This window comes from Panthera tigris, chromosome F2 (assembly GCF_018350195.1).
Source record: "Panthera tigris isolate Pti1 chromosome F2, P.tigris_Pti1_mat1.1, whole genome shotgun sequence".
Classification (NCBI taxonomy): domain Eukaryota; kingdom Metazoa; phylum Chordata; class Mammalia; order Carnivora; family Felidae; genus Panthera; species Panthera tigris.
Genome location: NC_056676.1, coordinates 326,161 through 349,298, shown reverse-complemented (window position 1 = coordinate 349,298; position 23,138 = coordinate 326,161). Strand labels below are relative to the sequence as shown.

At 43.2% G+C, this 23,138-nt stretch overlaps 1 long non-coding RNA gene across 1 annotated transcript in view; it reads right to left on the bottom strand.

The window, feature by feature from the left end:
- Positions 1–2,858: 2,858 nt before the first annotated feature.
- Positions 2,859–23,138, bottom strand: part of LOC122235032 — a 36,320-nt gene continuing 16,040 nt past the window's right edge. Inside the window, exons 2-3 of the long non-coding RNA XR_006213116.1 lie at positions 6,452–6,557; positions 2,859–2,895 (exon numbers count right to left, since the gene is read on the bottom strand). This is a non-coding gene — a long non-coding RNA (uncharacterized LOC122235032). The remainder of the gene's footprint in view (positions 2,896–6,451; positions 6,558–23,138) is intronic.

Sequence of the window (23,138 nt, the reverse complement as noted above, 5' to 3'; positions counted from 1 at the left end):
GTAACCACCATTCTACTTTATGTCTCTCTGAATGTGGCCACTCTAGGTACCTCATATTAGTGGAAAGATACAAGAGCTGTCCCTTTGTGTCTGGCTTGTTTCACTTTGCAGTATGTCCTCAAGCTTCATCCCCACTGTAGCCTGTGCCAGAATTTCCTTCCTTTAGAGGCTGAAGAGAATCCCATTACAGACATATACCACACCCTGTCAAGTCATTCATTTATCAATGGACATTTGAATTGTTTTCACCTTTTGGCTATTGTGAATAAAGCTGCTATCAACAGTAGTGTACAGGTATCTGCTCAATCCTCTGCTTTCAATTTCCTGGGGTGTCCATTCGGCAGCAGAACTGCTGAATCTTACAGTAGGTTCTAGGTTTAACTTTCTGAGGAAACATCATTCTGTTTTCCACCTGCTTCTAATTTCTCATCATCAAAACTTGTTGTTTTCCATTTTTTGTTTGTTTTGATTTTTCATATTTTGGATTGTGAATTGCATTTTACTTGCACCAATTGTTCCTCCTTATGTCTGTTGTAGAGTAATGGATCTAATGAGAACAACCTTTGCACGTTATTTGGCGTACCACCTAGTGCATAGTCAGCAGTCCCAAGCCACTAAACAAAAATAATTTAATTTCCACAGTTCAGCCTGAGCTAATTAGCACAGGATTACTTCTGAGTATTTAGACTCACCTTACACTATACCTGCCAGCAAGTGAAAGTAAAGAGAACCACTTGCTGGATAGCTTTCTCCTCATAATAGTGTCAAACAGCCCCAGCAAACAGCAAGAGGGACCTCAGGCAGTAGCTGCTCTGTGCAGCATTAACTTCAGGCCTGTCACTTGTGGACGAGCATGAAAAGACCTCTGGAAATGGTGTGGTATGGGTCATTAAGACTCGGAAGGAAAAAGGAGTGAAATTATGGCCATCTGAATGCAACTGCCTGGCTTTATCTTTGCCTGACACTATGAGAGCCTATAAACAACAGCAGAGGGAAAAAGCTTTAATTTCTAAAGACATAAAATTTTTAGGGCTATGTGAACTCTGAGAGTATATGGTCATCTGAGAAAACTATTTCCTGCAACTCAAACCTAGGATTCAGGGGTGAGACCATCCGCCAAGTCTCAGTCTTCTACTCGAAATGACTGCATATCAGTCTTTCCTGCCTACCTAAACATGTTGCCACATCCCTTAGTAGAGAGCCTGATACCCAGCTGGGAATAAATACATATTTCCTGAAGCAATAAATGTATGGATAACACGTCTAAGAAAACTGGGGACTTTCTGGTTCCAAAGGTGAGAGAATGTTGCCTTCTTGGTACTTTCTACCCCAACTGTTGCCTTTCTCAAAGACTAAGCCTCAGTGTTCCGTAAAGACCAAGACAGCAGTCCTTCACAGAAATCCCTATAACTGTCACAGTCTCACATAAGTTTATGGTCAAGACAGGCCTTCTCCATTCCTGCCTTGGAGCAAGCCCTAGGGAATACTAATCTGGTTAGAATAGTTTTCAATCCCCAGTCCATTTTTATGCCCCACTCCTTCATTTCACAGCAGTACCTCCTTCCAACAACAACAATGGTCATGGTGATAATGATAGCAATAACCAGCTTCCTTTATTGATTTATGGTTTACACAGGGCCTTCAACTGCATTAGTTTATTTGATCCACGGCATAACCTGACAGGAAAACCAAAGAGAAACTGGATTTACCAATGGTATGTGAGGAATATATGGTAGAATCAAGTTTCTAGATTCCAAAAACTCACTCCTCTTTCTTGTTAGTGGCTTCCTATTCCTTAAATACTACCCAAGCTCATACTAATCTCAAGACCACAACTCTCATTCTTTAGGAATGTTTTCAATTACCCTCTGAGAGGAAAGATGAATCCCAGTGAAGAGATCCTAACCATACTAACTAATGACTGCGAATGATCTCACATGTTCATGGTTGTTTTAAAAATCTGTCCACAAATTGATACCCCTCTCTTCCAAAGGGGGAGCTTACTACCCTACCTTTCAGTGTGGGATGGATGGACTCAGTGACGTGCCTCTAATGAATAAATAAATTGAAATGATGTGTGATTTCAGAGACTAAGTCATAAAAGCCCCTGTGGCTTCCTACTTGCTCTCTCTCAGCTCACTCTCGGTGGGGGAAGCCAACAGCCATATTGTGACAACATTCAAACAGCTCTATGGACATAGTCACATGGCAAAACCTGAGGTCTCCTGCCAACATCCATGAAAGCGTGTTTGTGAAGTGGATCCAACAGCCCAGCTCAAGCCTTCAGATGACTGCAGTCCCAGCCAGAAGACTGACTACCTCATGAGAGTCCCTGAATGAGAACCAGCAAAACTAAGCTTCTCTTGAATTCCTCACCCACAGAAATTGTAAGATAATGTCTTTTTTGTAAGATAGCTAAGTTTGAGGGCAGATTTTTGTACAGCGATATGTACCTAAGACAGTTTTCTACCACTTTGGGACTATACTTTAAGAAAGGTTGTCCATAAAAAATTATATTTATAACATTAATGTATGCTTATATTAGAATTTTAAGTACACACGAGAAAAAAGGCACATTTAAAAAAATTATCCATATTCTCCTTTAAAGATAACTAATTTTATCATTTTAATATATAGTGTTTCATGATTTCTATTTGTGTATGTTTTTCTTACAAAAATGAACTCATATTACTTGGAATCTGCTTGATCATTCAACAATACTGAATAATATTTCAAGTCAAAGAAAATTAGAATAAAAACCACACTCAGATACCACCTCACGCCAGTCAGAGTGGCCAAAATGAAGAAATCAGGAGACTATAGATGCTGGAGAGGATGTGGAGAAACAGGAACCCTCTTGCACTGTTGGTGGGAATGCAAATTGGTGCAGCCGCTCTGGAAAACAGTATGGAGGTTCCTCAGAAAATTAAAAATAGACCTACCCTATGACCCAGCAATAGCACTGCTAGGAATTTATCCAAGGGATACAGGAGTACTGATGCATAGGGGCACCTGTACCCCAATGTTTATAGCGGCACTCTCAACAATAGCCAAATTGTGGAAAGAGCCTAAATGTCCATCAACTGATGAATGGATAAAGAAATTGTGGTTTATATACACAATGGAATACTACGTGGCAATGAGAAAAAATGAAATATGGCCTTTTGTAGCAACATGGATGGAACTGGAGAGTGTGATGCTAAGTGAAATAAGCCATACAGAGAAAGACAGATACCATATGGTTTCACTCTTATGTGGATCCTGAGAAACATAACAGAAACCCATGGGGGAGGGGAAGGAAAAAAAAAAAAAAGAGGTTAGAGTGGGAGAGAGCCAAAGCATTAGAGACTGTTAAAAACTGAGAACAAACTGAGGGTTGATGGGGGGTGGGAGGGAGGGCAGGGTGGGAGGGAGGGCAGGGTGGGTGATGGGTATTGAGGAGGGCACCTTTTGGGATGAGCACTGGGTGTTGTATGGAAACCAATTTGACAGTAAATTTCATATATTAAAAAATAAAAAAAATTAAAAAAAAAAAAAAAGAAAATTAGAATAATATGTGGAATAGTGCATACTATGTGCATAGTATTTTATTGGATACGTACACAGAATATACTTAATTTTTTAAGGAGATTTAGGCTATCACCAGTGGCTAACCATCCATGTGGCTCTTATGTGCTTGCCCACGTATGTCCTTAGTGGTGATTGATAGAAGTACAACTGCTGGGTAAGAAAACGCACATACTTCTTAAATGATTGGCGTACATATTGCCAAATTACATAAAATATTGGGCAAATTTAGATCCTTCTAGCAATTTATCAGGGTGTTTCTCCCACCATACCCTGGCTAATAGGAGTGCTCATCAGAATCATTAATGGCCAATTCTAAATGAACTGAATCTCTAGTGGTGGAATTTATAGAAGACTAACAAAAAGATATCTGGGCGGCTGAGAAAGGATCTCTCTCCAATAATACACCATACTGCAATATTCCCTCTCATCTATGTCCCTCTAAGCTTCCCCTTGGCTCCTCTTACTTCAGCTACACAGACCAAGGGAGGAGGCAGAGGTAATCTCTGCCATGAAAGTCCCCAAATGCAGTTGTAGAAAACGTGGCACCATCTTCTGGTGCCCCTCCCGACAGACAGCAGTTATCTTGGACAAAATGCACCTTTTTCTTCTGCAGATCGTCAACTGCATGTTATTCTCTAACACTAGTTATTCATTCATCCTTTTAACCTATGTAAACTCATTCTCTGATTTGTAAAATAAAAATTTAAAATAAAAGCCACCAAATGACTTATTTATCTTGGCATGGACCAAAATGGGCAGGCAGACCAAAAGGATGAGTTTTGATTCCTCAGACCGATGGACATGCAGCCTTGAACAGAATTTACCAGGCAGTGTTCTGTGGAAAATCCTACAAGAGGTCTAAAGGTAAGAGATAAGAATCTGCGGGATGCTCACATTACATGGATGGATGGACGGATGGATGGATGGATGGATAGATGAAACCAATAGTAATGCCTATATTAGTTATGGAACTAAAGAACTTGCTAAATTATTTAAGTGCATGTTTAATATAATTTTAGCTATTTCAAAGGACATAATATTACATGTAATGATACTACCAATCCATTTAATGGCCATTATTTTTCTCTCGTATACCCCTGCAGCACATGAAGCTATGGGCCACAGTGGGTCACTGCTGGTCACCTAAAAACACGTATAAATTTATCTCAGGATTATTTACCAAGTGTGTATATTTTCTCCATAATCCATTCAAATAAAAATGTGTGTGTATTTTACTCCTTTGTTAAGAGGTAATTTTGAGTTGATATACCCTTATATGGAAAATATGTATATTGTGCTGTTTGCCAGTTTAAAAAGCCAATGTCTTGATTCAAAAGTATAAATCTGATATATATCCAAAGGCAGGGAAGGGGAATACAGAAAAGAAGCTTAAGGGGAAAAACAAGCATTCAGGTGGTTGGTCACACTATCCTTGAAGCAGGATAAGAAGGTGAGACTCCCAGGAGACAGAATGGAGCAGAGAGGTGCTTGAGCCTGTGTAGACCACCTTTAGGCAGAGCTACATGTGTTTGAAAGAGGTTACCATGACTCAGATGAGGTAGCGGTGCTGGGCACCATGCAGGGGCAACATCCATGTAATAAACACACCTTTGTGGCAGACTGCCCCGGCTCAGACATGTCCAGGACAGCCATCCTAAAGTGCTGTGACTCTCTGTCAAGTGCCTTCAACACCTGAGGCCTCCCTCATGGACACATATTCATGCAGAGAGCCTTGGCCATGGCCCACACACCGGCTCCTCTGGAACCCTTGCTCATGCCCCCACCTTTCCATATTAGTGGCTCCATCCTCCGTGCCCCACGGCACTTCTGTACCCCTGTACCTATCTCATCTTGCCAAGACAACTCCTGGTTCCCTCACACACTGGGATGGGAAGTGTGCCCTCCTCCACTTGGGTTCCCCAACCCTTAACAGAGCAGAAGGGCTCTGTAACATGTGACTCAGCTGAGATGGCAAAGCTTACATCACCCGCTCTACATGCCTTAAGAGTGATTTCTACCAAACGATGAATAAAACATGATCACTTTGCATAAATTCAGAGAAGCATTTTCCTCCTAACCAAACTGAAGAAGTAAAGAATGAATTAGGCTTTCCTCGTGTCCTACAGTTACTCTTCTTAAAATCACCACATGGCTGTCTTTCTTGGTCCCATGCACCATTTACCCACACAGTCTGAGGGCAGTCAAATGCCATTAGAGTACCCGGAGACAGCCAGGTTTACTCTCACCACCGCTTGGGAGCTACCGTCGCAGCTGTCTGTGTTCTGGAGGAACACACCAACACCCTATCATGTGACCACGAGTGAAAATGAATCAGAACAGAAATCAACTTGTGAAAACACACCCAATCTATACCCTTTATGCTGCAAAAGTTATATTTCTTGGCAGACATTCTTCTCAGCATGAAGCCAAACCCTTAAAACTTAATTCCATCAACAGGCACTCCTGTCCGTCTAAGTTCTTGAGTCTACCCAGGCCCAGAAAGGAGCATGGATAACAGGATTGGAGCCACTTTGAAAATGGTCAGGTATTTCCCCTTCAGAGGGAAGTGGTCACATCATCTAACTGTGTGCCAGGCAATGGGGAGAGTGTCTCACATACACAGCCGAGTCTGTATTCGCATCAACTCTGAGCACTGGCATTACCCCCACCCCAGGGTTAAGAAAAGCACACTGAAGAAGGTGAGAAAGCTGCCTCCCTAACACCCTGCCAGGCTGCCTCATGCATCCCAGCTATTCTCCCTCTTAGGTTTATCCTATTAATTTTTATCTTTCCCTTTACTGAATGATTAACTTCCTCTCTCTTAAGAGGCCTCTACCTGGCATTCACCAGATATTCATTTCTCAACAAAGCAATTAGTTACCTTAATCTTCCTTTATCATCAAACCTGCATCCTTAATCCCTCAGCATAAGTTCCAGGTCCCCCCAGTGATTCTAGATCCGAATGCTGGCAGGATGAAGTCAGAGCCCTAAAAGAAACCGTCAAAAACAGATGTCATTAAACTCTCATCACCATCTACCAGCATGTATCGACAGAACAACTATTATGCACGGAACCTGTGTGGTAACATGTATGGGCTGCAGGGGAGGGGAGGGGGTGCTCATTTGGACAGCATGTGCTGAATGCCCACTATAGGTTGACCTCTTTAATTTGATACATTTGTGTCCTTTTTACAAATGAACACACTGAAGGTAAAGACTTCTTCACCTGGAAGCAGAGAGGCAGGATTATGGCCCTAGAGCTGGGCCCTCCCCCTTCCCCCCATGCTGTTTGGCACAGTGCTAAGTACCCTAGGACATACACAGAACAAGCCAGTTCCAGGCTCCAAGCACCAGCCTGGCTGTTGAACAAAAAGAGGACCCATAATTCAAGTGAGTGTTTGCAGAGGGATGAATGACTGTCTGAAAAGAAGGGGCCTGCCCCTGAAGCAGGAGAAGATGGGCTTCTGGGGAGGCCCTGAGCAGAAAAGACATGAGCCAGCTGTGATGAGGGAGATAGAGGCTGATCTTGAAGGACAACCTCACTTCAGAGCCCCAGCACATTGACCCCACCGGATGGCAGTCATTCTCATGGGCCTTTCCTTCCACTGCCCACTCACCACAGGCCTCAGGAGGCACGGGTCACTTCTCTGCTTCCACCAATTGCCCAGCCTGACACTCTCTTGGTGCCCCTACTCTTCCTTCTCATTCCTCCCTACTTGATCTTTGCTGTGGACATGGCCCTGAGGGTTCTGTGAGGGATGTAAATTGTCAGCCCAAACTGAGGGCCCCCTTTAAACACTTTTCTGGACAGATGAACAAGACTTATGGGAAAGTGGGCAGAAGGCCCTGGACTGCGTCAAGGTGATTTCCTGAATGCCTGAGGATGCTGCCCATGAGAAGTCACCTGTCATCAGCAAGCCCAGCCAGCAGGGTGGGAAGGTGAATTAGTGACACCTATACATTTCTGAGCTCTCTGAACCCTCCTGCTGCAAAGACAACAATGATCTATCTCAGAGTTCCCCACTGGTGCTCGAGCACATGCCACTCTTGCCTCTATCTATACAAAAACATGCTGAAATCTCCAGAAAGCCTGGCTGCTGGACTCTCGGCCTCCTTCGGAACATTGTTTCAAACCAGGTGGTGCTCAGAGTACGCCTGGAGCACACAACCCAAGTGTACTCCACAAACAGAGCAGATACACAACCACCCCATCTTCCCAAACTCACCTTCCATGCCAGCTTGCCTGACCTCAACTTAGGCTCATGGTTTTCTACCTCTGTGCTTTACATTTGACCTTCCCTGCGTCTAATGTTCCCCCCCACTCTTCATTCCTTCTTTGAAAAAATAAAGCATCAAATGTCCGGGGAGCTCCCATGTGCTCAGCACAGTGCTGGCATGTAAGAGAAATACGAGGAACTGCAGCATGCTGTCCGATGAGCTCATCAGTCTACATGAACACACGTGGGGCACGAAGGGGCCCAGTAAATGCACACACGTGCCACAGGCTGAATGCAGGCAGTCCCCTCTCTCTGGGGATATACACGGAACATGAGCGGAAGAGAACTTTGCTTTGTAGGCAGCAGCAACTAAGGTATTCTGGACAGCAGAACTGTCAGCGGACAAAGCACGAAGCCAGCAAGGCACAGGGTGTACCTGGGGACCTGCTTAGTCAGGGAGAAGAGTTTCCAGAATGACAGACAAGGCTGCAAATGTAGACCAGATGTCGACTGTGGAAGGCAGGGCCAATGGAAGGATTCAGACTTTATCCTCCAGGCAACAGGAGGATAGCAAAGAATTTTCGAGCCACCGTGCTGTTTCGTGGAGATGGGTGCAGCAGCGGCCCTGAGTGGGAGGCCTGCAGGTGGGAGCCACCAGAAAGAACCTGCTCAGATGCTCTCAGACACCTGTTGGTGAGGGGACCCTGGGCTCTTGAGGTTGCCATGGGAACAGAAAAACAGGAATGACTAATGTAAATGGCTTTCTTAAGGAAAACGAAGATGTTGTGACCCTGCTGAGAGCAGTGGAGAGAGAACAGTCCACGAAGACAGTGATGCTCAGAGTGGACACTTCTGTTTTGAGGGGCTTAGCATCGAAACCCTTTTCTATCTCGGAAGAACATCCCCCACCCCATCGCATGCTTCTTGATGGAAGGCAGAGCCCATATCTTCTAGAGTAGTTGAAGGAGACAGACTGTCCTCTCCCCCTCCCCTTGGCAGCCTCTGTTCAGAGGTATGACCTCCCCCAGATGGTCCCACCTGAACTGCAAAACTCAAGGGGTGACAAGGAAATAGGGACAGTTTAGGATTCAGTCTCAGGGGAGGCATCCAGCAGCGATCAGGGCTGAACCTGGGGACGTAATCAAGCCAGAGAGCTTCTGTGGTTTGACTTGGGCCGGGCTTCCTGTAGTCTGACAGACTGTGGTTCTCCAGCCCTGCTTCAGCCTGGAGATTCCTGAGTTACTCAATAGGCCCCCAACAGATTCCTTTAGTCAGAATCATCCTGGTAAAAATATTAAATCTACTACTGAAATCCTTGTTGCACTATATGCTAATTTTGATGTAAACTTTAAAAAATAAAATAAAATAAATCAAATCAAATCCATGCTCTTTGCCCCTCCTCAAAGCCTTTGTCCCCAAACACCCAGATGGCACAGCCTCTTGTCAGTTGAAACCTTCTAGCTCCTCTGAACAGATGCTCACTAGGTACCTACCCCCTTTGTACTCACTTCTATTAGCCAGAGTTACACTGACTAGGCTTTAGGTGCAGCCAGGACAGAACCCACATTTTTTAAGGGTAGGGAGGGGCAGAGGGAGACAGAATTTTAAGCAAGCTCCATGTTCAGGGCAGAGCCCAACATGCAGCTCGATCCTGCGTCCCTGGATCATGACCTAAGCCAAAATCAAGAGTCCCACTGAGCCCCACAGGCGCTCCCACATCTTCTCCTAAACTTACCTCCGTTGCCTTTCTCTACCCCACCCATCAAAACCTGGCCCACTCCCACACTAACACAACACTGTGGGTAGGGCAGGCACTCTGGATACACCTACAGAAGGATCTGAATTTCATTTAGTCACTCTGGAAAAATCTGAAAAGCCTCTCACAGGAGTTAAAAGTCCACAATGATGCAATGTTTGGAAAAGTTTTTGTAAAAATATTGAGAGATAAGGTAGAGAAAGAAGAGGGCTGGTAGAGTAACATCAAAATATATTTAATGATAATTTTGTCCTCAAAATAATCCAGGCGAAAGAAGAACTGCGTACAAGTATAGATTCAACATGGGATTTATTTTACTATTCTCTGTAGTTTTGATGTTGAAAATTTCCACAATAAAAACCTTAAAAGATTCAAGATATCAAAATTTAATGGCTGTCTTGAGAGTCTAAGCATGAATGGAGAAGGGATTGAAATCTCCCATGACCGCGTGATAATTGCTCAGGATGGAGAGTAAGCAGTGAGCTCCATGCATTTAGGAAAAACTTGCATTTGTCATAATGCAAAAACTTCCATTTATTAAAGAGCTTACAGGGGTGGGAGGTGGGAGATAGTGCTTCAGTAACGGAATCAGCATGGAGGGATTTCAGCCCAAAGATCACACAAAGGGGAAGCAGTGGTGACAATACCCACTGTGTAGTGCATACAGTTCCCTGCCCCATCTGCTCCTCAGGGTGACTTGGAGGAGAATGACTGATACCCGTGATTTACCTTTGTATACATAAGAAACTGCCATCCATCCCATAATCTCAGGGTCAGTGACTCAGAGCACATAAAGATATAAGGAGTCAGAAACATGCTCACGACCACAGAGACGTAACTTCCACCTTTTGATCTTGTAATTCCCATGTCCCCGTCCCTGGGAAAGCTGCCTATAAATTTACTTAAGGCATGGCGGACTGACCTCCTGTGGGAACCCACCTGGTGTTCAGAAACAGAGGTGTACACTGAGATTTTTTCAAAAACCTGGTGCATCATTTCAGTGCTTTGACCGAAACTTCCTAAAGGGCTGGCTTGAGAATGACACACCCTTGCCACAGATGACCTCTGTGTCAGATGGTAAAGGCAGAAAATTAAAATCAATGGAAGATGAGCTATAAGAGAGAAGTCCATCTCTGAAGGGTTCTCCTCTTACCCTCTTCTGCATCACTGGAGTTTCAGAAGGTGCTTACTGACTACATTTACTACTGGTCCAATCCTCATCTCCATCACTGGGATTTTGCCGCCATCCTTGCTGCAAATTCTTCTAAGCGGGGGTCTGTCTGCCCCTGCCCTCAGCTGCAGCTGTCACTTACAGAGGTCCCCTGCACTCATCCCTGCCTCCCCCTCTCTACCCAGGACACTCAGCAGAGACTCTGAGCTCCCTCTCCTGCTGACTTTATTTTCCTTGAGCTAAATGAAATTCTTTCCCTGCAACACCACCTGTTGTCTATAACAGATCAACACACATGAGATGTGGCCTATCACTGATTAACACTTTATTATTGTTGTAACTTCTAGTGATTACAAGCCTAATTCCTTACAGGCCCCTAAATGTGCCATCTGGGTGCCTAAGGGAACCCCTTCTGTTCACACAGGCTCATTTCACTAGGCAGGTGAATGTCCCCTCCTTTCTGGTTCTCCTTGAAGGACACAGCGTCACCCTCCCTTTAGGAAACCCTATCATATCGATGGTAAATGTTCCTGATTGAGGCTACAGAAAAGGTTCAGTTCCTTGGAAATAAAATAAACCCCTCCTCCAAGGAACTCCCTTGCTTCCTCTTTGAATTAGAAGGAATGTGTGTTCCCCCACATATGTTAGGGAACACTACTTCTATGTCTCTTAAAAGCAGGGCTTTCCTGTGCCCAAGTTGGGAGAAACTTGCATTCTGTATTCTCGCTGAGGAGAGATTCACACGCATATTAGTATGGTAAAGACTACAACTAGGACTGTAATGTATCATTTCCCCTAATAGCATCCAGTGAGATTAGAATTTTCTAGAACTCCCCCTTGGGATGTTGCAGCTACAGCTTAATAGTCCCAAAGAAGCTAAGCAGAAACCAGAGGGCAAACCTGTGGCCTTTGCTGCTTTTAACTCCTTGCTGTCTGTTATCTGGAGTCATTAACACATAAACCCCGAAAGATTTATGACAATTCCATGCTCTGGCTATAACTTCATTCCTGTCCACATAAGCTGACTCAAAAATCAAGGCCCATTTATACTGACCATCAAGCATGAAGGACACAAAAGATTGGCTTTCAGCACACATGCTATTCTCCTCCCAGTGTGCCCACCTGTTCTGCAGGGGATGCAAAGCCAGAACCACATCTCCCAGATCTCTCAGGGCTAAGGTTCCAGATGTGAGTTCAGCGGGGCCATTTAGATGTACTGTTGGGAAATTTGGAAAGCAAAAGTGAGGCAGAGGTCATAGTTCTGTTGTCACTCCTTCCACAGCAAGCCAAGTCCAAGAGGCATTCAGTTCTTCTATGATGGTTTTAGCCAAGGTTCCAGCATGCAGATGCCAGTTTCATGGGTGTCAGGAGAAGGACTAAAACACCCATGTGTGGGTATAGATCACAGCAGTGTGGCTGGTTTTGATTGAGGCAGCCTCTTAAGCATGGCAGTGCCAACGTGGTCCTGGGGATGCTGCTCCATCACTGTAAAAGAGGTAGCAGCTTCCTTGGTGGTCCAGCTCTCTAGTATGGCTTTCGGACACTCAGTTGTGAAACCTCCATCTGGAGAACAGCATCATCAGAACTCTTAATAATTCAAGCCAGTCAATTCCCTGCAACAAATCCCTTCCTCCTGCAGTTTGCTATAGTGGATTCTGCTTCCTGAAACGGAACCTTGATCCATACTCCAGCTCTGTGTTCCTGCAAGGATGACCTAACCTCTCAGTCGCACTGTAATGACTGGGATTCTAAATAGTCATAGTCTACATTCCATCCAGGCAGGAAACCTCTTGTATGGCTGACTGTGGGAAAAATGATGAAAACCTGGCCTTCTGAAACCAAGCGTGCATCCTGGGTCAGGTCGACATAGATGCCTGCCTCTCAAGTAAGTAATGATGCCAAAACACCTGGAGTGGCAACTATATGTTGCATGCCACCAGAAGTTGAAACCATGTAAATCCCAGGCAGCAGAGTTTACCAGAAGAAGAAATATACCTGGGTTCTAACTGCAACCCATGACATTTAAACTGTGAGTTAGAGACCCTCTGTTCTGCCCAGTGGGGGCAATGACATCATCCACCTCAAAGGGAGACAGAAAAGAAGAGTAACCTGAAAGGTCTTTGGGGAGCAGGGGTAGGGTAGGAGAAGGGTGTTGGTGGGAAACGAGGAAGAGTATTATTATTATTATTATTATTATTATTATTGAAGGGTGGTATTTATTACTACTAATTATTATTAGGATCCAGAAATCATAACCAAGAAAAGTATATTTTCCATACTTTGAAATATACTGGCTAAATCTGTAATACTCATAACTTTTCAGCACATTGGAATTTAGAGACAAAGTTTTATGAGCCTCATGAAAAGAAAATCAGAGCAATAAAGTGCAATGCTTCCTTTAGATTACAGCCAAGCATTGGAAAGGTTTTTTTTGTTTGTTTCTTTTTTCTCAAAAATCATCTGATTTCAAAAGTACTATCAAGACCCATCGCAGGGTTACTATTTTCAGGTCAGTTATCCTTCTGTGCTGTGACACAAGATAGCTGGAATATTTCCTGTACCTCCATGGCTCTGTTTGTGTTTTGTTGTTGTTGCTATTGTTTTTGTTTTTAAGCAAGAAACATTCCTATTTCTTCAGTTTTTGACACAACAGGAAATTAATATGGCAGGTTTGTATCACTGCTAGCCTTAAAATGCCATGACCCCTTGAAGGAAATGCTCTTGACACAATCTCAAAGTGCTGCTCTAAGATAACAGAGAGCCACAAGGCAAGGAGTTCTTGGGAAGAATTAGACTAACAGGCAGGAAAGCAGGCAGTGGCCAGACCAAGGGGAAGGAGGTCAGAGCTGTCAGTGTGCAGCAGAGCAGCAGGGTAGGAATTGGGACAAGTGTCAGAAGGGAACCTAGAGTCGTGTAGCCAGAGCTACCTGGACTGAGGACAGTTCTGAAATCAACTCACCATGCATTCCAGGACCCAGAACAGAAGTCAGCCATAGAGTGGAGCCCAGAGCCCATGGGCTATGGCAGGTAAGGGTTATACCTGCAAGCAAGAGCTGGGTCCATCACAAGAGGCCAAGGGAGGCCCCTGGGGAGGTCTCTGATCAGGGAGCCCCGAGGAAAGGATCCAGACCCTAAAGAGGGGGTGGGCCCAACAGTCTCTCCACACCTGATTCTTGCACTTATGTTACCAAAAAGACTTCAGTGAGACAAAGCAAAACACATAACTCAACAGGATTCCTTTAAGGTTCCCTAGTGCATTTAAAATAGGATTTAGATTTTTTAAATGGTCTTACATGTAACATTTTGGGAAAATAACATAAAAACCAAAGCACCAAAACCCTGTAAATCTATGGATTTTTTTTGAGCCATAAGAGAAAACATTTCACATTGCAAAATGAAATCCTAAGAGGTGTTCCAACCCTAAAATATTCACTTTAGGATGTGTGAAGTGTTTGCTTTAACCATGGAACTAAACCCCATTTCTTGCCAATGACAGGCAAAGAAGTCAGACTAGGGGATGATTGTGTAGTGCTCAAAGAGCAGGCAGGTCCAATACAATCAAAGGGATACATGAATTCATGTAGATTAACTGATTTTTAAAACAAAGTTGGCTAGATTTGTGTGTAGGGAGACATGTTTTAAAAATACATGCAGCCATCTTCTACGATCCAATTAATGGCAACAGCTTTATCCAAGGACACTGAAGAGTTAGCTGCAAATATAAATGTCCCAAGAAGGAGGGCTCTGCAAACAGGGCTTCCTGAAGACAGCTTTGCTATATTCTCTCGGATCCAAAAAGGGAAGCTTTGTCAGGTCCTTCCTTCCACACACACACATCATTTTATTTGGATGTCACATCGTGTGATTAAATTTAACTGGGTGGACCAGTGGAAAACCATAGCATTAACAACATAATTTTTTGAGGAGAGATTCTTTCTGCCAAGTGCAAAGGAGATAATGCTGAAAGTGGTGAGCTGCTAAGAACTGCTTTCAGCATTTTTTAAAATCTAGAGGTACCAAGATAAAAAATCTCTGCTCATATGGCACTGCTTCTTAACCAAATTCGGGGAGTGACCTGAGTTTTCATCATTTGGGCTCCTGGTGGAAAAAAATCATAGCCCATATAGAAGAGATTATCTGTTTACATAACTTATAGAAGTTAATGTCTGTGTGTGTCCATGTGCCCAGTTTCTGGAAGGTTACAGAAGAAGTAAACAGAAGTCATCTCTGGAGAATAGAACAGATTGGGGGAGGAGTGTCTTTCCCTCTCCAGTTTACACCCTTTTGTCTTAGCTGAAATTTTATGCTAAGTATTACTTTTGTAGTAGAAAAACTAGCCATGAACATATGTTTAAAAATCACTTTAAGAGCCCAGAGGCCAGGAATCCCAGAAAGCTCAGTCTCAGCCCTGCTCAGTCACCAGGAAGCTATAAAGCTAGAAATGCTCTACAGCTGTAACACTCCCTACAGGTTCCAGGGCCTACACTGCCTCCCTTTATTCCTGTAACACTGTCATAGGTGTCAAGACAAGACACTACTCTGATTTCACTCATAAAGAAATGGAGGTTATGAAGACTAAATATCCTGCTCGGGGCCACAGGGGCTACAGTTGGGGAAGCTGCACTTGAGCCCAGGCCGACTGCATCATTGCCATCCTGCCTTCATTCTGGAAACCTTGTGCAGGTTACATCTGGATCTTGGTCCACCCATCAATAAAATGGAGACATTATCTTGGCATCCTTTCAACAAATAAGTAAATAGTAGCTTATTTTACTAAAGACAAAACTGAACTCAGGTCAAGTAACTTCTTGTCCAGGGACAGACAGCACTTGAACCCAGAAGCCCTCTCACTCCATTTCCTGGCTGCTATTCCAGACATCTCTCCCAATTGTCCCTTCCACCTAAAACAGGGCTGACTTCAGGCGCCCAGATGTTCACAACAGTCTTGATTTTCAAAAATACATGTCCTAGAACGTTCATGGCAGGGACAAGTGCTGATAACCCATCCACAGAGTCACCCACTCTTAAAGCATTTGCCTAAAATCTGCTCCGTGCCCCAGAAGACCTCAAGCAAGCTCAAGGATTCCAAGCTGCTATGCAGGAAGGGAAAAAATAAACTTCAGCTCTGCATAACACTGACAATTAGGGAAGAAACTTCCAAATAAAGATTCTCAGGACCTTTCCCCAAAGTTGGAGACTGCACATTTCTCCAGGAGATGCTGGGAGAATGATGGTCTCCCCCATTCCCCTGCCTTTGCTATGCCCTGATCTCCAGTGCCCACTCCAGCTGTGCAGAAACAGACTTGCCAGCCCTACCTGCCCTTCCCCACAGTGTGACAGGGAGAGAAGAGAAGTCCCTCGTAAGATATGGACTAGACATGATCCGTGCAGGGATGGGAGACAGGCACTACAGTCGTACGGGCTCACTTTTAGCACATGCCATGAGAACAGCTATCAATGTGTGAAAAATACAGTATAAATTTAATTCCTCCTGCCCAGGAAAAGCAAAACCCCATCCAGAGGAGCCGGGAGGAGGAGTCCATCAGAATGGCCAATGCAGAGGGAAGTAGCTCCATCTGTAACCCTAACACACAGGGAGCTCACCCCAGGAACCTTTCACACTTGAGGCCTAGCTCCCTTGGGGCATCAGCCACTGGCCACAGCTCAGGAGCCTGTAATGGGCCTGGGGCCCTCACCCACACCCTAGGGCCAGCCGAGGGTCATCCCTGCAGGGCCTTCAGAGTCCTCTCCCAAGTGCCCTGCAATTGCTCTACAGTTTCCAATCAATGCAAACTCAATGTCCAGTTAATCTCTACAAAATCAAAATCTCTACTTGGCTCTATTCACGAGCAATCTTGTAGGGAAGCCCCCACATGGCCAGCTGAAATGCTGTGAACACACACAATGACCACGCACAGTGTCTGGCTACAGCAGTGACAGTGAATACCTAAGACTGGGACTAAGACATTCACTTGTATATGTGAGTTGTTTTGTTTTGTTTCGTTTTGTTGTCCCCCCACTAAGATTTAAAGCCCAGATAGCCAAATAGTTTTGTGGTGACTGGTCATTGCTACAGATTGCTGTGGCATGTGGTTTCCGTCCAGGTTTGGAGGAGCAAATGGCAAACCTTTAGATTTCCAAATGGTGGCCAGCTTTATTAACAATATCCAAGTCCTTCTGAAGGAAGCCTGCTTTCCTCCACACAGGTTGGCCCTGCCAGGGCCAGCGACAGAAGCCAGAGATACCCAGGAACCCTTGAACTCAGAGGTGCCACATGAAGACTTCAGAAGAAAGCACAGTGCAGGCTCCAAAGGGGCAGGTGGAATCTTGAACTCTAACTCACCAGGCACTTTCCATTCACTTTCCTTCTCATCATTTTCCTCCATTTGTGGACAGGTCCCCAGGGTCAGAGAGTTGATGAGAATTAGGCTGGTTTTGGGGGTAATGCAGGAAAAGAAAAATGCCCACCAAAATAACAAGGTGAGGAAAGGCATTTGGGAAAAGGCGATCAATGACTTTATATCCCACAACAGAAATTTTCCAAGCATCATTTTTCCCCCATCATTGAATGCAAATCCCCAAGACTTCTTTGTATTCTTGGAGCCAAGCTGTTTTAGGAGGACCCAACACCACAGAGTAGCCCTCCCAACGAAGAAATCCTCAGAATCCCACAGCCTCAGATCGCTGTGTGACTTACACTGTCAGGGCAAAGCTGTTGCATTAACTCCCACATGTCCCTTCCCAGCTTCTACATCCCAGCTTCATGTACAATGAGACAGCCCCACCATGAAAGCTGGAACCTGCTCTCCACAGAGGAGTAACTGCATCCCCACAAAATACTAAGGAAGTAGACAAGACATGTCACCAAAGAAGAGAACCCCTTCTAACATAGCCATTTATTCTTTACACGTTAAAAAAATTACTTATTTTTGTTTTTTTTTTCTTTCCACAGAAAAATGTCATTTCCCTAAGCCAGCCAGACCTGACACATTAGTTTTTTTTGAAATAACTCAAAAATCCAATGGAAGGCAGGAAAATGCCCCTGCAGAGGCCATGGCATAAAGATGCACAGAGCTCCAGAGGTCCTGGAGTTACCACTGAGCTTCTTAGTCTTTGGTTCACATGCACAGTCTCACACAGCCCTGGATAGCCTCAGAAAAGCCACTTAGAATTCAATCTTGTTCCTTGCAACACTAGAGTGGGAGATTAAGAAGACACACATCAGAGCCAGAGGGAAGGGCTCTGTTCAAATATTGATGTTGCCTCTTACGCTGTGATCTAGTTACTCCATCACACTGGGCCTCAGTTTCCTCAACTATAGAAATGGGGATTATAAGAGCATCTACCCCACAATATTGAAATGATTAAATTTACAGAACATAGTTAATATACTTCTTGAGGTATAGCAAGCATGATATAAGTGTTGGCTATTATTCTTTTTAAAAAATAATGTTTATTTATTTTTGAGAGAGAGAGAGAGGCAGAGCATGAGTTGGGGGAGAGGGGACAGAGATAGAGCGGGAGACACAGAATCCGAAACAGGCCACAGTCTCTGAGCTGCATCGGCACAGAGCCCAATGTGGGGTTCGAACTCCTAAACCATGAGATCATGACCTGAGCCGAAGTCAGACGCTCAACCGACTGAGCCACCCAGGTGCCCTAAGCAATGGCCATTATTAGCTAGAATTGCTTAATGCACTGAGGGCCTACTAAGGACTCTGAATACAAAAGCTTCTAAATTGCAATAATAACTATATTCATAGATTTCTGATTCGGGTACTTGAAGGTTATTGGTGCTATGCATTATCAAAATATACTAGTGAGGCCTGCAAATTCGGTCGATTTGAAATGTGTACACCTAGATATTTTTAAAGGTGTACACCTAGACTTCCAGATGTGCTCACCCTTTGTTCTTCAGGATGTACGGGGCAAAATTCAAACACAGCGTGTCTTATATGTGGTTTGCCTTGATTCTGTGGTTTGGTCTCTTCTGGCAGATGCTGCATAGAGAAGGTGGGCATGTTCAAATGCCAGCTGCAGTCCCTGAAATCTTGAAAGACCTGTTCCAAGCCCTTAGGATATAGCTCTCACTTACTGATCCATGAGAATGTGACAAATTGTGCTTCTTGATAGAAGTGTATTCAAACCACCATAGTCCTTTGCATCTAGCCAGAACCTACAGACCCAATAAATACTCCACTGCATTCATTTTCCTAGAGACCAGATATTTACTGTGCACCTACTATGAATGAGACACTGTGCTAGACACTGATATACGTACACTCTCTGCCCCCACATAGCCATCCAGGCCGATTTTTTTAATCATGAAAATACACATAAAAGTACAAATTGAGATAAATGTATGAAGATAAAAACAGGGTTATGAAAGTGCATATGGAAGAGACATAATGGACACTGGCCTTAGCCAATTCTCTGCTGGAGAAGTGACATCCAAAGTGAGACCTCCAGTTTCTGGTAATGGTAGACTAGGTAATGGTAGTTGGGCCAACTGTACCACCAAAAATAATGAGCAGATTAAAAAAAAATGTCAGATAAAATTATTCTTTAAACCACTGAAAAGTATAGGGGTGCCTGGGTGGCTCAATCAGGTAAGCATCCAACTCTTGATTTTCGCTCAGGTCATGATCTCGTGGTCCATGAGATTGAGCCTGCATCGTCCGGCACTGTGCTGACAGCGTGGAGCCTGCTTGGGATTCTGTCTCTCCCTCTCTCTTTGCCCCTACCCTGCTTGTGTGAGCAAGCGCTCTCTCTCTCTCTCTCTCTCTCTTTCTCTCTCTCTCTCTCTCAAAATAAATAAATATTTGAGACAAAAAATAAATAAATAAAGCATCAAAGTGTAGATGAGATAGTAGTGAAGAACTAGGGAAATTTCAGAGAAATAGGAACACAAGGAACCACTTTTGCCCTGAGGGTATTTGCCAATTCTGAAAAATTTGTTGTTTACAAGCCACTCAATCTATGGTATTTTGTTATAGCAGCCCAAAGAATCTAAGACAGAAATAGCAGCCTGGATGGGATAAGACAGAGACTCCAGCCCTAAACTTGGCTTAAGTTGGCTCTGGATATGAGGCATTAAGCAGGAGCAAATACTAGAGGAAGGCACCTTTGTAACAGGTCCCAAATACAAATCAGCACAAAAACCAAAGATAACGAAGTCCACAAGGAAAGAAGCACCATGAGTAAGAACTAGTTGAAAAAAATAATAATAAAAACAGAACTACAAAAACTTCAAGTATTGGAACTGTCAGACCATAAACTATGCTTACAACATGGGAAGATTTTATTTTTATTTATTTATTTATTTATCTTTTTAAATTTTATTTATTTATTTATTTTTTATTTTTTAATATATGAAATTTACTGTCAAATTGGTTTCCATACAACACCCAGTGCTCATCCCAAAAGGTGCCCTCCTCAATACCCATCACCCACCCTCCCCTCCTTCCTACCCCCCCTCCCTCCCACCCTCCATCAACCCTCAGTTTGTTCTCAGTTTTTAACAGTCTCTTATGCTTTGGCTCTCTCCCACTCTAACCTCTTTTTTTTTTTCCTTCCCCTCCCCCATGGGTTTCTGTTACGTTTCTCAGGATCCACATAAGAGTGAAACCATATGGTATCTGTCTTTCTCTGTATGGCTTATTTCACTTAGCATCACACTCTCCAGTTCCAACCACGTTGCTACAAAAGGCCATATTTCATTCTTTCTCATTGCCACGTAGTATTCCATTGTGAATATAAACCACAATTTCATTATCCATTCATCAGTTGATGGACCTTTAGGCTCTTTTCATAATTTGGCTATTGTTGAGAGTGCTTCTATAAACATTGGTGTACAAGTGCCCCTATGCATCAGTACTCCTGTATCCCTTGGATAAATTCCTAGCAGTGCTATTGCTGGGTCATAGGGTAGGTCTATTTTTAATTTTCTGAGGAACCTCCACACTGCTTTCCAGAGCGGCTGCACCAATTTGCATTCCCACCAACAGTGCAAGAGGGTTCCCGTACAACATGGGAAGATTTTAAAAAGACCACTTGGAAAATATGTACCAGGAATAGGAAAACCAGTGACCTAAAAGACTTAAAGAAGAACCGAATAGAAATCTAGAAATTAATATAGTACCAACAATTTAAAACTCAAGATTTTAATACCAAATTAGATACAGTTGGGGAGAGATTTGAAAAATCAGACTAAATTATCCAGAGTATACCATTTAAAGACAGAAAGGATGGAAAACACAGAAGACAGGATAGAGAATGCAGAGGAAGAGAAAATGAAGTGTTCTGTAATCAAGACCTCAGAAAGAGAAAAGGGGACGCGGTAGAGGTAATACGTGAAGAGATAAAGGCTAATCATTTTCCAGAATTTTTGTTTCCTTTTTTTAATCACAAAAATTTTTTTTTTACATTTACTTTTGAGAGTCAGAGCACAAGTCGGGGAGGAGCAGAGAGAGAAGCAGACACAGAATGCGAAGCAGGCCCCAGGCTCCAAGCCATCAGCAAAGAGCCCGATGCGGGGCTTGAACTCACAAACCGTGAGATCATGATCTGAGCCGAAGGTGGACACTTAACCCACTGAGGCACCCACGTGCCCCTTTTTAAAATTTTTTAATGTTTACTTTTTAATACAATTATCGTCAAATTGGCTAACATACAGCGTGTAAAGTGTGCTCTTGGCTATTAGGGTAGATTCCTGCAGTTCATCGCTTACATACAACACCCAGTGCTCATCCCAACAAGTGCTCTCCTCAATGCCCATAACCCATTTTCCCCTCTCCACCACCACCCCCATCCAATCAACCCTCAGTTTTTTCTCGGCATTTAAGAGTCTCTTATTTATTTTTGAGTGACAGAGCATGAGCAGGGGAGGGGCAGAGAGAGAGGGAGACACAGAATCCAAAGAGCTGTCAGCACAGAGCCTGACACAGAGCTCGAAACTTGAGATCATGACTGAGCCAAAGTCAGATGCCCAGCAGACTGAGCCACTCAGGTGCCCCTCCAGAGCTTTTGAAAGGCATTAATATGTAACTTTAAAACCTCATTCAGTTCTAAGAAGGAAAAATAAAAAGCCAGACCTTAACACAATACGATTAAAATGTACACCACTAAAGATATGGTGAAAAATCTTAAAGGGATCCTGAAATAAAGCCAAACATATTACCTTCAATAGTGACAGCCTGACGGGTATCCTCTCAGTGAGGACAATGCACGATAGTGGATTTTTCCTTTAATGTGCCAAAAGAAAATAACTCCCTACCTAGAATTCTATACCAACGAAAGCAACAAAATCATCCAAGGATAAATGTCATCAAAATATTTTTTAAAAAACTAAGAGTGTTTGCCACCGGCATACTGAAATGTGAATTCTAAGGGCAATTACAAAGGATGTACTTTAGGCAGAAGTATCCTAAATGATAGACTTGAAGTATAAGAAAGAACAAAGAGCAAAGAAAGTGATAAATATGTGGTACTATCAACAAAATATTGGCTATGTAAAACAATAACAATAATGTTTTATAGTTTCCTTTAATTAAAATTGTTATCATCAATAAATAGCATGTAAGATGAGCATGGGGAAAATAATTATAGAATAAAGTGTAATTATTCTAAGAGCCTCGTATGATCTGAAAAGAGGGTAAAAGTTTGATTAAACTTTAAAGTTTGAAAGTTTGAAAAATTAAGTGTTAATTTCCAAGGTAGTTCCTAAGAGAAAAAGACATTTTCCAAACTAATAAATGGCAAAAGTAAAATGGTAAAAAAATCAAGAAAGGAGGTTAAAATACCAGGGTACATGTAGAAAGAATAAAATGTTAGGTTTAAATCTAAATATATCAGTAATTACATTAAATGTGAGTAGATAGAGATATTCTAGTTAAAAGGCAAGAACTATCAGACTGGATTTTTTAAAAAATTCCGCAGTATGATATTCACAAGAGACAATGTATAATATAAAGAATCAGAAGTTGATCTGGCCAACAATAGTTTTCCAGGCAGAAAGAATAACATACGCAAAAGGCCAGCAGTAGGAAAGCCCAACTGATAGGAGGTCAGTGTGGAAAGGTGTAGCGATTAAAAAGAAATACAGTCTTAACTGAGCTGGAGGTGTAGGCTTAGCCACTCCACACAGGTGCAGGCAGAAAAGAACAACAAAGTTTATCCTAAATGGCTGAAAAGTATTGGAAGAAGTACACAAGACACAATCTAGGATCTCAAGCTGCAATGCAATCGACTTAAGCACAAATAATAAAAGAGCTAGTGCTTCTAAGGGCACCTTGGTCCATTTGTGAAATGGTGTGGTTCAACTATGAATTCGGAGGTGAGGATAAGCTGAAAGTAACCTGGGAAGAACCACAGGGATGATGGAGGACTTGTATTCTGATAAGGGAATGTAGGTTTGTATGTTGCA